Source organism: Macrobrachium nipponense, chromosome 5, assembly GCF_015104395.2.
Source record: "Macrobrachium nipponense isolate FS-2020 chromosome 5, ASM1510439v2, whole genome shotgun sequence".
Taxonomy (NCBI): Eukaryota; Metazoa; Arthropoda; class Malacostraca; order Decapoda; family Palaemonidae; genus Macrobrachium; species Macrobrachium nipponense.
In genome coordinates, this window is record NC_061107.1 from 63,298,513 (window position 1) to 63,311,012 (window position 12,500).

A 12,500-nucleotide genomic window follows, 5' to 3' on the forward strand; every position below is an offset into this window, starting at 1 on the left:
TGGCATAACTGAATGCTTGAACTAGGCATGTCTACTCATGATATATAATACTCACAAATCCAAGCAATACCTAATAAAAAACGAATTCATTCCTTTTCGCTGAAGCAGTTCCAGAGTTAATCCTCAATCTAAAAAAATGTAGATCAAGAAGTAAAAAAGCTGAAGTAGATAGTATCTAAATAATCAAAGAACTACAGTAAATACCGATTTTGCCACAGAGGTCAAGCGTTACGAGAAAGGAGTCATAAAGGTGGTCCCGACCCTTTCCTCCCTCCTTGATAGGCCCATAAAATATTCAAGGGCATAGGCAGCATGAATATTTCACCCCCGAAATATAAGGGAACCATATTGACATTAGACTTAGGCATATAAAGTACCAAAGTTCTTTTTATACTGAAAAGTACTGAAAGGATACTGAACCGTAATTCTGAAAATCATTGTCCGAAATGTAGCATTCTATAAAGGTATAAGCCACGAAGGAAAGATAAACAACGGGGTTTCTGCAAGATCTTTCGAAGCAACGTCCTTTACTTAGTAGACCAACTGTTTGTCTGCTAAGTAAAGGACGTTGAGTCGAAAGATCTTGGAGAAACTCCGTTGTTTATCTTTCCTTCGTGGCTTATACCTTTATTTATGGATTTATCACGTTCCAAACTTCCGTGATTCAGTTATACATGTAGCATTTTGAATGATAACTGAAGAGGAAAAAATATTAGGAACCACGCGCATTTTTTTTTTTTTACGCTAAGATCATTAGATGAAAATGCCACATGTCTAAAAATATCACTAGACATCTATAAAAAACATTTAAAGATATTATCTAGCAATGAAACAAGAAACAATTGGCACAGTGCCACTTCGCAGCAATGAGAGGCAGCAGCCAGTCAGCGCATAACAGACAGACTGGCACCGTTGGCGGTGGGGGAGACTGGAATCAATATTTTCGCCCCCGATTCTGACATGACCAGATGCCATCGTTCGCCCGCCACCATCAGCTTCTCAGTCTAGTCATGGTATGCGTTTATGTCTGTATGCATATTTTTGTGGATGTATAAGCTTGTGCCTGTATGCAGGGTGAATGGGGTCACGCGTGAGCATATACGCACTTGCGCGCGTAGTACCACACGCACGTATTCAAAACATACATACATACACGCGTATATATATGTGTGTGTGTATGTGTGTGTGTGTCAGCGAGTTCACGTATATGCATATAAAAACTAAATTATATTTCGCAGACTTTAATGTTAAAGGCAGACTCTCTCTCTCTCTCTCTCTCTCTCTCTCTCTCTCTCTCTCTCTCTCTCAGAATAATTAAAAGTATAATTTTATTATCACCATCCTTATCATTAGTCTGAACTTTAAAACAACGTTCAACATAATCTAGGCCATGGTTTACGTGATGGTATTTCTGATCCATCGGTTCCGTCTTAACAGCAAAGTCAGAGAGTATTCTAGTCCCTCTGACCTCATTCTTTGTTTCAACTTGAACCACTTGACTATAAGGTCAAGCCTCCAGGCGGTAGCTCCAGATAATTTTTTCAACCATGGCCTACACGAATGTTTCTGTGACATCAAATTTTAAAAGACGAAACAGTTTTTAAAATTTAGGAATTATGATTTAAATTTATTTTAATCATGCATGGCTGACAGATGAGCCTACCGCAACCCGTCAGTCCTTTTATAAGAATGCGCTCTCTACTTTCTTCCATTTCAAGTGGGCATTTATAGACGAACATTCTGGTCTGTGTTCTCGATAACCTTTTAATCCCCATGTTACAACTTCATTTCTGTTGTATATTTAAAACATAACCATTAATTTTCTGTCTGGCAACGGCAACCACTTCCAAATGATACAGAGTACTTAACTTACAAAGACACACCACACACACACACACACACACACACACACACACATATATATATATATTATATATATATATATAGTGTGTATATATATACATACATATATATAATATATTATATATATGTACAGAAATACATACATATATATATATAATACATATATATATATACATATATATATAATATATATATATATATATATATATATATATAGATATATATATATATATGTGTGTGTGTGTGTGTGTGTGAGTCTTTGTAAGTAAGTACTCTGTATCATTTGGAAGTGGTTGCCGGGTGCCAGGCAGAAAATAAATGGTTACGTTTTAGATAAAAAAAACTGAGAAATGAAAATGTAACATGGAGATTAAAAGGTTATCGAGAACACAGATCAGGATGTTCGTATGTAAATGCCTTCTTGAAATGGAGAGCTGTGGCATTTCTTATGAAGATATATAAAAAATTCTAGTTTTGAGAAAGAAAGTAGACATGACATTTATATATTTTTGACTGACGAGTTGTAGTAGGCTCATCTGTCAGCCGCCCATGACAAAAATAGATTTAAATTATATATTTCCGGTGAAGCATCATCATTCCTTAAATTTTAAAAAACTATTACATCTCGAAATCTGATGTCACAGAAACATATTTCAGTAGGTTGTGGTCGGAAAATGTATCCGGAACTCCTGTCTGGAGGCTGAAGTGGTTCAAGTTAAAAAAAAAAAAAAAAAAAAAGAATGAGGTCAGAGGGACTTGAATGCTCATCTGAATTTGCTACTAATACGGGACTGATGGATCAGAAATAGTATCACGCATAGTTATGTCATAGTTTATGCTGAATGCTAGTTTGTAAGTTCAGACTAATGATAACAATATAAAAATTTACGTTTAATTATTCTGATATATATATATATATATATATATATATATATATAATATATATATATATATAATATGTGCTTGTGTATGTGTGAGTGTATGTTTTTTTTCTCACCAAATACTCTGTCCCTTTAGGAAAATTAGTCTTAGTTTCAGGCTCCAGTTCTTACCAAGTGCTCCGGGATGAGGAAGCTAAACCCTCACCCTTCCTCAAGGAGGAACAATGGGCTTAAGAGCCCGAGGCGTCTGGTATTTTGCATTTGCCAATCGTCCAAGTATTGACAAAACTCTATATAGTTTATCTTCCCCGATTGCATGACCAACGGTGTAGCTGAATGTGTTACGGCCTGAGACTGATTTAGCGTAAAAGTGGACCCCTTATGGCTACTTGATATTTTCACGGATGGAGTGATGTGAGAAGTCAGAGAAATAATATTCGATGCAAATGCCAATTTGCCGTATATGTAAATGAGTGGTGCGTACACGGGCTGATATTTCAGATGGTACAATATTCGATTAGGGAGTGTGAAACTAAATAAAGTGCAGAACTCTATTGAAAAGATTGGAAAGTGTTTAGAAGAGTAAGAGTAGGATTGATTTAAACAAGAGCCAAAAAATGGAATAATGAATTATAATAAGTCGGAAGCAGTTAATTCGTATTCTGGAGAAACTGTAACAGGTGATGATGACAATATGGGAAAGGCGAAGTGAAAAGCGCGAGAGTAGGCACAAGAGAGAGGTGGATGACGCAGCATGTGTGGGGGGTTCAGTGAGATGCTCATGAATCTTATTTGTACTTGTATGAAGTAGCTAATTCTGTGGAAGTTTTGTGCAGTAGGAATGCGCCCATAATTGAACAGTTAGAATATCGAAGGGACAGTTTCTGTTGTTTTGCTTTTTCCTTGGAGCAACTCCATACTGGGGAAAATAACTTAATGTTTCCAGAAAGGTGAAAATGCATAAATAACGCAATTTACAATTGTTTTATCATCTACTTTTATTACGTAACCACAGTAATTTCTGCGATGCTTTTAGCTCATTTTTAGGACTTTAATTTGTGGCTTGAAAGGACTTTAATTTACAGTTTCAACGAATACGTCCAAAATTAAGAATTGTGTCGGTGGATCCAAATATTTCAACATTTTTGGCCTTTGTGTAAAACAATTATTTTGATATATGATAAGTGTTCCAGTTAAAATAATCTTTTATCGACTTCTTACCTGGGATCTGTTTGCAATTTCTAAAGTGACTTTTATAAAACTTAGTTCTTTTTTTAGTAAGAGTTAAAGTGGAGGTGAGCGAAGCGTTAGGACGAAAAAACATTTCTATCGAAGCTTCCAAAACGGATCCTACGTAAGGTATTACGCCCTTTTTATGTTTACTATACTGAAAGATAATCTCTAGTTGACTCTTTTAAAATGGCTCGCTTTGCCACCGCAATGCTACTGTGCACCTGAACTTCTCTTTCAGCATTGCCTAGAAGGAAGGAGAAAGCAAACCTTTAGTTCTGAGTTAACAAGTCAATAACGTTAAATTTGGTAGAGCTTCGCTTCCAAAAGTACAATTCAAATTATTTCTTTGGATGCCTTCCAAATTTCAAATAATCATGAAAAACATCATCCATTTAAGAAAATTTCCATTTACATTACATCATAAGTAATCTTCACATGAAAACTGCAATAAAGTATGTCTTTGCTAATAATGGACCCATATTAGTTACTTTGAAGGGGTTTAAATGACATACCAACCATTCTATAAAGTTCCACATCCCAACATGTATTTGCTGAAAATGGCCAGTTTATGAAAATACACTAAAACATAAAGAAGAAACTCCCGTGGAGAATTTGCTCCCTTCTGTATAGATCGTTCTTCAATTTTCCGACAGAATGTTTCTCTCGCGATCCTCTTGAAACGGGTTTGTTCTCTGAATCGGGTCTTTGAAAGCAAGCGCTGTGTTTTCTTTTAATTACGTCGAAGTTGTCTGACGGGACAAGATCAGCTAAATGGTAAGTCATGAAACGTTTACAGGATAAATCTCATCTGAGCCATTGACGTTAATATTTAATGCATGCAGTCAACTTGGCTGATTTTACCGATATGATATCTTTGCGTATTTAAATCATGTTTTACTGACACGTCCTCGGGTGCGTAGTTTGCCGTCACCGATCATTCACAAATGTTATCTTTTCACTATATATTTTTAAGGATGTTTGCGCAAATGTTTAGGGACGGAGATCTTTTCCCATCCTATACTCCCAGCTAGTAATTTATTTGTTCTTTCCATAAGCTTTACTTTCATGGATTATATGTTTACGCCCACGAACTAACACCCTGTTGCTCATTATTCCCGTATTCTAATAGACAAAAAAAAATTGCGAGCATTTGATCACGTTCTGGTAAATGTATATTCTTTTCGTAATGGTTTGAATCTGATAGCGCCTCTGCCACCATCAATTCTCAGTTCAAAGCACAAAAGGTGTTCAGCAAGTGTTTACTCTTGTGTCTGCTTGGACTCATTTGCACGGGAGTACTGGTGGTCTCCCTTTCTACAATTGTATCATATATCTTGGTTTTTTACAGAAAAAAAAATCATCCATCTAAAAGTTCTAATTTATGAAGAAAACTTAATTCTGGGTAAGGTAAATCTTACTCATTGGTCTACCGTAGAGGCCATAAGTGAAAATAGGCAAATGAAGAAAAGAACATGCGTGGCAGCAGCAAAGACCATTCTTGTTGTTCATACTATGCACCAAAATAGTTGTGCTAGAACGTACTTTACCCGTGACGTCTCACAGCAGACTAATCACTGACTGTCTTTTAAACATGGCATGATTTTGCTTAACGCTTCCCTTGGTTGCCTCCAGATTATCTAGGCTTTCTGTCCCTTTCAAATATTCTTAGAAATTGGCTTTGCTTCTTTCGCAACTAACGATGCCAGTTCTTTTGTTTTTTTACAGCCACGCCCGAATACTAATTATTTCTAAGAGAATTTGGTTTGCAATGTTTCTTTGCTGCAACAATTCTTCATCTTCAGTAACAGCTGATTTTCCTGTACATATGCGATTTACGATTCCTCACCGCATGTTTTAACGAGTCTTCTATTTCTACTATGGATGCAAGAATTGTGTATATATACACGAGTATACATTGTGTGCATGTCTGTGAGTTCGAGCGGGCGTTTATAACGTTTAAGCCGGGAACACCATTCATGTATCCACAGCAGAAATCGAAAATACTCGTTAGTACATGTGGCGAGGAATCGTAAATCGCATATACACAGGGATTGTCACTGAAGATTTGTTTGCAGCAAAGAAAAATTGTAAGCAAAATTCTCTCAGAAATAATCGATATTCGGGCTGGCTGGCTGTAATATAATAGAGAATAATATATATATATATATAGGTATATATATACTAGATCTTAGAGATGGATAGATATATATATTATATAATAGATATATATACTCCTATATAAATAGACAATGTAGAGATATATATATATATATATATAATAATATAATAAGTTATATATATATCTATATAAAATAGTACTATATATATATATATATATATATATATATATATATATAACTTATATATAAATAAAATATGGTATTCGAATCTGGGCTGTAATTATTCTATAAATATATGTATATTATATATGATATATAAATATATATATACATTTATATAATATATATATTATATATATATATATATATATATATATATATATATATATATATATATATATATATTCTATCTATATATATCTAATATATGGTATTCGAGTCAGGCTGGTAATATATATATATATATATATATATATATATATATATATATATATATATATATTTTATATATATATATATATATATATATATATATTATATATATATATCTAATGTATGGTATTCGAGTCATGCTGTAATATATATAATATATATATATATATATATATAGATATATATATATATATATATATATATCTATATATATATATATTCTATATAATATATAATATCCATATATATATATATATATATATATATATCTATATATATATATGATCTATATATATATATCTATCTATATATATATATATACTGTACTATATAGATATATATCTATATAATATATCTATATATATATATCATATAGATATATATTGTATATATATAGATATTATATATATATATATATACTATATATATATATATATCTATATATCTATATCTATTATATATATATCATATATATATATATACTATAATATATATATATATATATATATATATATAGATATATATATATATATATATATTATGGTATTCGAATCTGGCTGTAATATTCATAATATATGTATATATATATATACATATATATAAATATATATATATATATACATATATAATATATATATATATAATATATATATATATATATATATATATATATATGTTTAATTGTAATCGTTTGCTATGCCCAAGAAATTTTTCTAGTTATTACCCTGGTATCTTTCTCAAAGGAGCTAGTATTTTATTATTAGAACATATAAAAAAATAAAAATGGTTATGAGAACACGGTAGGCGAATTGCTCTGAAGTTTTGTTTGTAGGTCATTTATGAATTTATTACGTATTTATTTGTAAAGCTTTTCTGTTAAAAAGATTTCGCTGGATATCAGTAAATGCATTTCTGTATAATAAATTCTTTAATACAACACTTTGTATGGTAACTGAAAAGCAAGTGGCACAATGACTTTCAACGAACGAACAGATTATCGCTTGGGTTTCTCAAAGCGCCAAGATAGAAAACCCTTCCATTGTGGACCCGAATTTCCGCATGCAGCTTATGACAGCTTATAATATAGAATAGCATCGCTCTTATCTGCAAAATTAAGCTTAAGGCTTTTTTACCTCGTGGAAATCAATTTCATAAGGTAATTATGTCCTGTCAAATTATTTTATACAACAAATGGATCTCAGTCGGCCCATTGAAATTCCAAAAGACAATCACAAAAATACAACAGTAAATAAACGTATATTTATTTACGGCATAGTTTGTACATACATATACTGGTTTACGGATCCATACTTCTCGTAAATATTGTAATACATATCACAGTAATTTACACGCTAATAGTGTCTATGTCGAAATGAAACATGCAAGTCAATATAATTACATCCTTATATTACAGACACAAATATAATCACATACATTTGGGCATGCATTATAAATATGCAAATATAAGACAAGGAAACAAGAGCGTTCAGAGACAGCAAATCTCCGCCAAGACTGAGCAATACACCTCCAGAAGGTTGGCTCTCCTTCAAATTGACTTTCCTACGTCTCACAAATCTAGTCGCTTGTTGCCATTTACGGCGGCCTTCCACGGTCACACAGGAATGTTTATAAAGAGGGTCAACTCTTGCCTACTGTCTACTTAAGACTTTTGCGACAAATGAACACCGGTATCTCAAAAATGAAGAATAAATAAATAAATAAAAACATAAAAATAATTTTCCTGAATGAATTTGATACCGGAAACATATTCCTTCTCTCAAGGGGCAAACAAATTAAATGATTGCAATGGAATATTAATCTAAAGCGCACTATGCTTAAAATAGCGAATTATGTTTGAAAAAGTAAGAAAACTCGTAAAGATCATGGACTGACGCAGTAAACGAACAACACCTACGTGACCGCACAATAAACATTGTTTGTTTACAAAGTGACGTCATAACCGGCTACACGCGCTACGATTTGAATAATTCTTACCTACCATAATTTTCTTCTAATGCAGCATTTCTCTCGGGTCCCTTTCAAACTCTCGAGTAGGTCAGATCCTGCCAGACACACAGGCTGAGCATACAGCTTATTACGAATTAAATTGTTCGTCCTTGGGGGCGTGGGGGTTGGCTGCCCATTTCCAGGTAAAAACACCAGTGCCAGCAACTGCCGATGAGTCACTCAAGGCACACAGAATAAACTCCGAAAACTGAAGCACCGAGAGAGAAATCGAGGCAAACGAGAGCTACAACAATAAAACCTAGCGATTCCAAGTCACAAATCGACACAAAGAAAACTATCACGGTCTCCCTTCAGCTTTGCCGTGGCAACACTGCCAATGTGAGTTGATCACATGCGATGGTTCGCCCGACATGGAACAAGACCCTTTCCCCTCCCCCTCCCCCTCCCTTCTTCCCCTCCTACACCTCATCGTTACCAGGCAAGCGCACATCAACCAGGGCGTGGTAGCAGCAACTACCACTTGATGGGGGAGAAGTTTCCGTCTATAAAACCTGCTGGCGATCGCGACTCTCGCTATTTCATGCCATTCCATTGAAACCGTATACATGGTAACCACAGCATGAATGCACTCACGCACACTTTGCATATATATATATATATATATATATATATATATATATATATATATATATAGATATATATATATATATATAGTGTGCGTCATCTTGCTAACATAGAGTGTTCTTCGAGCACACTATCTAGACTTAATAAAAAAATAAACAGTGACATAAAAACTACAGATTCAGTAAAAGGGAAAATTTACGTAAGTCATAAACTATCCTGATAGTTATCAATGACAAGCTTTAATACGGCAGATTTAATTTTCTTTTAACAAGAGAAATAAATGCTGTTACATTTCTTGCTCTATGCTGAAGGCCTGATTTCTCCTCAATAAAAACTTACAATAAAACGTTTTATCCTCCCCTGAAGACGTTCCTGTTTCAATAAAATGCATCATTTCCCTTAACTAAACAGTAGCTTTCTTACGAACTAAAAATTAAAATTAGTTGTTTTGCAGTATGGTTCATTTCTGATAGCTTAATTTCAAGCCCCATTTATACTAGGCAACCAATACAATCCCTTCAATGATACCATATTTCCCTACCCCTATAAAAGCGTCTGATCAGAGTGTCCCCGTTAGGGGAAAGGGTTTAGAGTCTAAATTTACAACACTCTCATTTCATCTCTCTCTCTCTCTCTCTCTCTCTCTCTCTCTCCTCAGTGATTTTATGAATGTTGCTGAAACGACTGGAGATGCAAAATGATATTCAGCAAATTCATCATTCTCTCTCTCTCTCTATCTCTCTCTCTCACACACACACGTCTCGTAACGCCCCATCTATCGTGAACGTTTGACTAAGAACCACTTCTTTCCCGAGGCAGTTACTCTTTCGTTTATACTGTGTAGCACAGGTTTCAATGTTCAGGATAAAAGCTTTTAATAGCTGTCAACCAATTTCCTTTCACATTATGTATCTTCAGCAGTCGTCACTTTTCCAGGTTAATAAAAGCCAAATGCTACGTTTACTATTTACTCCCATACTTCCACACACTACCAAGAGCCTTCAGCCTGACACCTCTGCCTTATCTGATCACTCACTGCTTTCGTGTGTGTTACATTACATTCTAATTCAAACTGATACCAAAAACACTGCCTGGTACCGCAAGTAATACTATACTTCATAATATAAAGTCACCCTGACACTTTTGAGCAATTATTCTTTTTGCCTTTCTCTCATCAAATCATACCAAACGTATTCGCCAGCAATGAAATCACACTTCATTGCGTTTAGCTTGTAATTCCATCAGCTCTGATGCCTTTCAAGAGTTCAACCACTTTCATACATACTTGCATCATTCAGGTTTGACTTGCTTCTGTTCTCTGTTTAAATTATCTTAAGGCTATTCCTTCACTGTATTTTTTTATGTTGACACCCATTTTTCATTAACCTTTCTCTCTGCGCTTACCTCCCAAAAGAGGAAAGTGGATTTTAATATATATCTTTTGATAGAGGTTAAAACTGGATTTCAAGCTGACAGAATTTGCATGATCCCGAGAACTAGGTAGAATATGATTAACATATCATGGATTGCGTATTTTGACAGCTACCAAGGACATAAAGAAGGACATCTACTAAGTTTAACGGTAGATGAAATATTTAGAAATTCAAGCATGTAATAATGAATGTCTTAAGAAACTATATCCAAATATAACAACAAGTAAACAACTTACTAGATAATAATCAGAAATATTCACACATATACGATTTACAAGCACCTAAACTGCAGCGTTTATCGATAGAGGCTTCATCAAATCACGATGATAGTGAACAGCGTTGAGAGGTTATCGGAATTCTGACAGTGATCCTTATTAAGCCTAGACAGAAACATACGAGTGAAGGGGTTTGAGGGCAAAACATTCTTTGATGGAAAAAATAGATACAGTAACCATTATACTATAATCAGCATTTTAATTTCCGCCAAATTCAGCACAAAGTCAGTCATCACATTGTGATGTGTTTGTACTACATATTCACAGATACAACGCTTATTACCGCTTACAGATTATTGGAACGACTTTCCGAATAATTCTTTAACTCGATATTAGAATTTAATTTTTTATCACCTTTACTTACAAAATAGCGGAAACCAAACTAATAATTACTTTTATCGTCATTTTATCATGGGGCTAAGTCGAAGTGCGAAAAAATCTTTGGTTTTCGAATAGTTTCCTTTTTAGACACTGGTGAAAAGTAATTTGAACTGAAACTAAATCGAACTGTGAGATGGAATAGAAATAACGGGCCAAACCATGTCCAAGAGTGGGAGTTTAAGACAAACAATGCCAGTCCCTTAGGCATAGGTCAACTTGCCATCGCAACGCTGCCTCTGCGCCAAACACCGCAGTTCGGCTGGAAATTTCGGGGTCTACTACATCAGCAATTCCAGGAAGTACTTATCAGCCAACACAGCTGGATCAATATTTAGAAGAAGAAGAAGCATAATAAGGCTGGGGACTGAATTCGCTGAACTAGATGTTAAAGTAACTGTGTCCATCACTGTACACTAATACCTCTTACCTTTTGGAATGAAATTTTTATCTTGTCACATTAACAGTATCATAAAAGTTGTATTTGATCATAAAATTCAATACTCAACATATTTGCAAGAAAATATTTACATGCCATTATATACACAATTAAGAAGGTGAGTGAAAACCGGGACTTTGAACAAGTACTTTCGTAGTTTATTCTACATTTTCAGTGTGAACTTGAAAATGTACATAGAATAAACTAAGAAAGTACTTGTTCAGAACAAGTCCCGGTTTTCACTCACCTTATGCGGATTTTGTGATTTTCTCAAGCACGTCCTCCTTCGTGCCACACTGGATACATATATATAGTGGTCCAAAAGTAGGTGTGGACAGTATATGATAATATTTATTTTGAGATTACACATACAACTATATTTACTAATACAATTGTTACATTAACAATTAGATTTTATTGTGCGCAATAATATAAAAGCAATTAAATTTTATCATTAGATGCTCAAACTGCTGTCCATCACAATTTACACAGCTATTCCACCTACTGTCCACCTACTTTTGGACCACCCTATATATATATATAATATATATATATATATATATATATATATATATATATATATATATATATATATATATAGTGGGTGTGTGTGTGTGAGCGCGTGTGTACAGCAGTTTACCGAAAAATACCAAAATGTCGATCCCGGTAGGAGGGAGGGAGGGTTTTGGAGGGATGAAAATTCTTAGGGTTCGTTTCTTAAAGAATCCAAATATCCTTGTCGGACTAAGTAGTGTAATAGGTACCTCCCAGTAGTTGACTGGGGTGAGTCGTAGCGATGATTGAGCAAGGAATGGGGCTAAAACATCATACCTGAACTGCTTGTTGAAAAAATT

The 12,500-nt window shown here is 34.0% G+C and overlaps 1 protein-coding gene across 2 annotated transcripts in view; it reads right to left on the minus strand.

Annotated features, from left to right (window-relative positions):
• The window catches only part of LOC135215383 (uncharacterized), a 517,130-nt gene extending 508,264 nt beyond the window's left edge, over nt 1-8,866 (minus strand). The window contains exon 1 of one of the 2 annotated variants that reach the window (XM_064249962.1): nt 8,529-8,866. The gene's annotated coding sequence lies outside the window, so the exon portion shown is untranslated. The remainder of the gene's footprint in view (nt 1-8,528) is intronic. The other variant, XM_064249961.1, reaches the window with a different exon arrangement.
• Nucleotides 8,867-12,500: the final 3,634 nt, after the last annotated feature.